General features: G+C 39.8%; 1 protein-coding gene across 1 annotated transcript in view; it reads left to right on the forward strand.

Moving 5' to 3' along the window:
* The window catches only part of LOC114459319 (peptidyl-prolyl cis-trans isomerase FKBP8-like), a 79592-nt gene that overhangs the window by 60733 nt on the left and 12859 nt on the right, over positions 1 to 6000 (forward strand). The window lies entirely within an intron of this gene.

Consider the following 6000-nt stretch of genomic DNA (forward strand, 5'->3'; position numbering starts at 1 on the left):
AACTGTTGATGGATGTATCTGATAATACATAAAAAACAATGGGAAATGGAACTGAATGTGGTATTGGATGATGATAAAATTGTCATAAGATCAATTTTAGGCCCTGTTTTATTTAATAATATATGCTCAGGAGGCACAGAGTGAACATCCAGAGTTATGCTGACGATACACAGCTGTACATCTCTGTCTCCTGATGACACCAGTCCAATGGATGCTCTTTTTTAACTGTATTTTAGATATCAAATCCTGGATGACAGAAAACTTTCTCCAGCTCAGTCAAGACAAAACTGAAGTTTTAGTTCTTGTCTTGAAGCCCAGAGAGAAACGTTTACCTAAACTTCAAACAGTATCTTTGATTGCCTCCACACACGTTAAAAACCTGGGCGTTATTTTAGACTCTGAGCTCACTTTTATTCCTCATATTAAAAATATAACAAAAGTTGGTTTTTATCATTTGTAGAACATAGCAAGAGTCCCCCCCATTTTCACTTAGGCCAACACAGAGAAGCTAATGCATGCTTTTATCACTAGTCTAATTGACTACTGTAATGCCCTGCTTTCTGGTATTCCCAATGGCAGAAGAAAGAGGTAAAAGGGGTTAAAAAGTTTCCCTCTTTTAAGGTTTTCTGGGGGAATAATGATTAAAATAAAGACAAAGAGCCACATGTTGAGTATCACTGACTTAATAACAGCTTTATCATTATTTTAGTAAATTAATTTAATAAACTAAATTGGGAGTCCCTCACTTTTAAAATCACTGCTCCACGTGCCCCGCAAATGCTCCCCCTCCCCCCACATGACCCCCATTTCTCTCTGCGGGCCCCTGATTGGGTGGTGACTACGTAGATACACTGACGTTAGCCATATTTGGACATAGCAGCTTTGTGTACATTTAAAACTACATAGAAACACATAAATTGGTCGCCGTGGAAACCATTTGTTGACAGTTTCACAAAGGCTGCTTTGAAGTTTTTCATTGAGCTGCTTCCGCTTTCATCTTTAGTCATTCTACAGCACAGATAAACTCTCAAAACAACACAACTTTTTGAAGCCAACATTTCTACAGAATTTTCTACAGAAATAGTTTCAGGAATATGGAATCATCTGCTCCTCAACGGTCTTTTCAAGACATCATTGAGACAAAAAGGTTTTCCAGCCAAATTGTGGAATCTGGTGAATGACCCGGCCAACAATGCTATTTTCTGGGACAGCAGGGGTGAGATAGTCATCATTAACCAGTTCCTCTTAGAGAAGGAGGTCCTGTCCCAAGGGTGTGAGATCTCAGACAGACACTTCAAATCCTTCCACCACCAGCTCAACCTCTATGGCTTCGAGAAGATTCGGTCCAAGGTCACTAAGGGGGGATGTAAATACTTTCAGAACCCCAAATTCAAAAGGGAACACCCTGAACTTCTTCACAAGATGACAAGAAAACCAGTCAAAAACAGGGTCAATGCTGTGGCCAACCAGAAGAGGACTCAACAGCTTCCAGACCAAAATCAGCATGGTGGTGAAGGCAGTAATCCTACCTGCTCATCAGATCAACCTGCTGTTCACTATCAGCTTGGGCAGTATTTACCTGATTTTCACCAACAGCACCTTGAGAATTCCACTCAGTCGTTTTCTCACACTGGTTTTTATCAGTCAACACAGTATTTGATCACGTCTGGATTGGAGGAATCCACCCAGGTTCTGACCCCAGGAGAAACCTCGGAGCTGACGCTTGACGATTCAGACATGGAATTATTGTTAAAAATTGCAAATGAGATGATGCAATGTTATTCTCCCATCAACTGCCCAGTCCAGGTTACTGATGAGGTTAAAAAAACCTGAACTGTCAGAGGACCATGTTTCACCCTGGGAGGTGAGGTCATCGTGCCCAGCACATGACTGAGCCCATAGGTTTTTGTGGTCAACATTTAACATGTTTTTTTTGTTGTTCTATATTTTTATTATAAGAGGAAGTCATTAAATAAAGTGAACATATACTATCATTACTGGTCTTTTTAAAAAAAAACAATATGTGAAACAAAGTGGTATAATTTTCTCTTGTATGACATTACTGTATCTTTGCTTCAATATGAAAAGGAGAAAAAACAAACAAAAACCTGGACGCCATTTTTCTCAGGACTTGTGTCCATTTAAAAAATCAGAACGATCAAATACATCACATTAAAAAGTTGTTTTGTAAAATGTATCAATATCTAAAACTTACAAAGTGTGAGTAAATTATTATTAAATTATTAAATATAAAATGTGATTGATTTTATAGTGATGCTTAATTTAATGTGACAGAGTGTTTCTCCAGCTCCTACAACATTTTTCCAGTTGATCAGTGTGAACTACTGCAGTGTCGTCTGTGGCACACACACAAATGTCAGTGAGTGGATGGCCTCCATGGAGAATATTACAAAGCATTTAAAAAAGAGCTGACTCCACTTCTTCATAAGGTCTATAACTATGCACTCTCAGAAGGTGTTCCCTCTTTTTCATGTTATTTAACTTACAAAACATACAAAATAATTGGGGTGCGCTGCAAACAAACATAATGGTACCACCACCAGATGGGACTGTCAGCTCCTGAATCAGCATTAAAACCTAGGATTAAAATGGAGCAGGAATACACAACAATATACACAGTCTGCCCTATAGCGGCTTAGCACCAATCATATAAAGAAAAGACGAGTGTGAGCAGAACACACTAGGAAACACAAACTTAAAGACGTGCAGGCAGCAGGTCTATGATGCACTGTAATGGCCAGCAGGCCTTAAACAGTGTATTCACAGGCAGGCCAGGCCCAACGTTCACGCCACAAACAGCAGGGATGTCCACTTCCTGTGTCGTACCAAAGTAGTGACCCCCAGGTCAAGCCTTATTATTAAAACTAAATGTGGATTGTTACGATCATGCTTTGATTGTTAAAGATGGATTATTATTCATGGTTCCTTTTTTAACTAATTTCAACTTAATCTAAATCTAACAACAAAACCATGTACGTAAACAGAGACAAAACTGATATAATCCAGACAGTAAGATTAACACTAAAAAGACAGTTTGAGCAAAATACACAAAATCTAAATTAACAAACAAAAATTATTATATTTTAAATATTAAATAATTCATATATACCTAATAATTCCAATAAAGCAGAGACAATAGACCCCTAAATAATATATAATTTGATAATATTAATAAAATTTCTACCTAAATAAATGCTTTTGCTATTCTGTACATTACGTGTTGTTAAAGTTAATAGTATTCATAGCTCTGCTTGACAATGTCATATATTCTCCTTTTTCTATGATAGTGTAATGTTGCTAGGCGACCAGCCTGCTAACTAAACGTTAGCTAAATACTCTCTGGGTTCTAGACTCAAACACGCTGTAATTCAGTCTTTAGATCAATGTGTCCAACTTGTGATACAGTAAAATCAACACCACTGTGAACATTTGAACACACTGTCAGACTCAGATCCACCTTTTTCACTCAATGATGTTCTGATGAACTTACTGCAGCACTGCCCACAGTAGTTGTTGATGTAACTCACTTTCCTTTACACAGGAGATCTGATCTTTAGATATTGGTGTAATTTTTTATTCAGCCTCTGTTGATCATCATAACTTCATAGCATTTATTCATACATTCTCAACACAGACACATGGTGATACAGGACTGTGGACCAGAACATGTTATCAGGAGGATACACATGATTTCAGCCTGTCTCACTGTGCCTGATAGAAAATGTATCCCCTCTATAATCCTCAGGTGATGGACTAACATCATCTGCTTTATTCTGTACACATTTATCATCATTCATAATAAAACTTGTGAATTAGGAACAGTTTCACTTTAGTGGAGAAGAAGAACATGAGACAGATGTGACCTCATGCTTTGTGTTCTCAGATGGTTCCACTTTTAGTAGCGTCTGACGCTAACAGCTCTAGCAGAAAGACAATATATCATGTTGACCTCAAAATAGTGTTGAATGAATCTTATAAGATGGGAGCAGGTCGCTGATGAAAAAAAAACAGGCTGTGATCAGTGGGAGGGGCCTATAATGTCACTGGAAAATCCTTCGCCGTCACATTCTAAATGATGTATCTTTGCTATTTTTCAATGGATTCACATCAAATTTACATGTAATATTGACCCCAAGATGAGCAAAAAGTTACATTGTGACCACGCCCAAAACCAAACGGGAAGTCAGCCATCTAGTCTGTCAGTCTCACAGAGGACTCAGAGACATGTCTGTCTGTCTCTCTGTCTGTGTGGCTGTCTGTCTGTCTGGCTGTCTGTGTCTCTGTGTCTGTCAGTCTATGTGTCTGTCTGTGTAGCTGTGTCTGTCTATCAGTGTGTCTGTCTGTCGGTGTGTTTGTCTGTCTGTGTAGCTGTGTGTGTCTCTGTCGGTGTGTCTGTCTGTCTGTCTCTGTGTGTGTGTGTTTGTTTTTTTTTCTGTCTGTGTGTGTGTGGGTCTGTATATCTGTCTGTCTGTCTGTCTGCGTAGCTGTCTGTCTGTGTAGCTGTATGTCTGTCTGTCTGTCAGTGTGTTTGTTTGTCTGTGTAGCTGTGTGTGTGTCGGTGTGTCTGTCTGTGCGTTTGTTTGTCTAAGTGTCTGTCTTTCTGTGTGTGTGTGTGTGTGTGTGTGTGTGTGTGTGTGTGTGTGTGTGTGTGTGTGTGTGTGTGTGTGTGTGTGTGTGTGTGTGTGTGTGTCTGCCTGTGTCTGTGTCTGTCTGTCGGCCTGCCTGTCTGTCTCTCTGTCTGTCTGTCTGTCTGTCTGTCTCACAGAGGATTCAGAGACACTGAGGAACCATAGAACCCAATCCCAAACCCAGGATACAGAGTGTCAGTGAAGGAGGTACAGACGGTGTGGATGAGTGTCAGAGAATCAGAGGAGACTTCATAGAAGGACAGACGTCCATCAGGACAGTCCACATACACTCCTACTCTACCAGAGGAACCACAGGGACAGGAGGTACGTGTGATTATGTTATTGTGAATGAAGATGTAAAAACCACTGTAACATCTCAGACTCCAGGACTGATTATTAAATCCAAACCTACAATCATTACTGTATCCTTTTCTTCTGATTCCTCTGTAACTCACTGCTATAATAACATCTCCATTCCTCTCCACCTCCCAGTAACAGTGACCAGTCAGACCAGTAGTACACAGAACCTGACTGTAGTGATCAAATCTGTCCTGATGATCAGGATAAAGCTCCTCCTCCTCTTTCACACATGTCACCATCCTGTTGTTGTCAGACATTCTGAGGTTTCTGTTGATGGAGTTTGTGTCAAGGTGAATGTGACAGAAATCTGATGAGACACAAAGAAACAACAGTTGATCATGTGATGCTTCATTCTCTCTGTATCACTGACATGTTCATTCACTCAGAGCTTCATGAGGACACTTTGAATGAACACACACACACACACTTACACTTCCTCACACCAGCTTTGATCCTCTGCTCTCCTCCATGGTCCGCCCTGCAGGAGCAAACACAGGCAGTGATTTACACACCTAAAGAGTCCAAAGTGCTGCTCAGAAACCTGATGCCATCTCCATCAAGCTCTCCATGTTTCTACTGGTTTGTCTTCAACAGCTTCACCTTCTTCATCTCCTTCAAAGTGTTCCTCTCTTCATCCTCACTGATTGGTTCCACCTCCTCTGATCTTAACTATACACTATTATATATATATGTATATTTACACTATTTGGTCACCTAGGCTGAAATCCAATCAGAACTCATGTGATCATGTGATCTAACGTATTGATCACATCTAATCTGTCTGTGTTTACAAACATTAATATCATCATAAATCAGGTTGATCAACAGTAACTGAATATTCAGCAGGGCCACAGGAAGTAGTGGTGCTGGGGTGCTGCAGCTCCCCCTATTGGTGAGAATGTAGGTGTTTAAATGTAGTCTATGAAAAACATTTAGCACAATTTATAAATTCTTTATGAATATTTAGGGAAATGATTTTGACACACGTAGG

This window comes from Gouania willdenowi, unplaced genomic scaffold (assembly GCF_900634775.1).
Source record: "Gouania willdenowi unplaced genomic scaffold, fGouWil2.1 scaffold_296_arrow_ctg1, whole genome shotgun sequence".
Taxonomy (NCBI): domain Eukaryota; kingdom Metazoa; phylum Chordata; class Actinopteri; order Blenniiformes; family Gobiesocidae; genus Gouania; species Gouania willdenowi.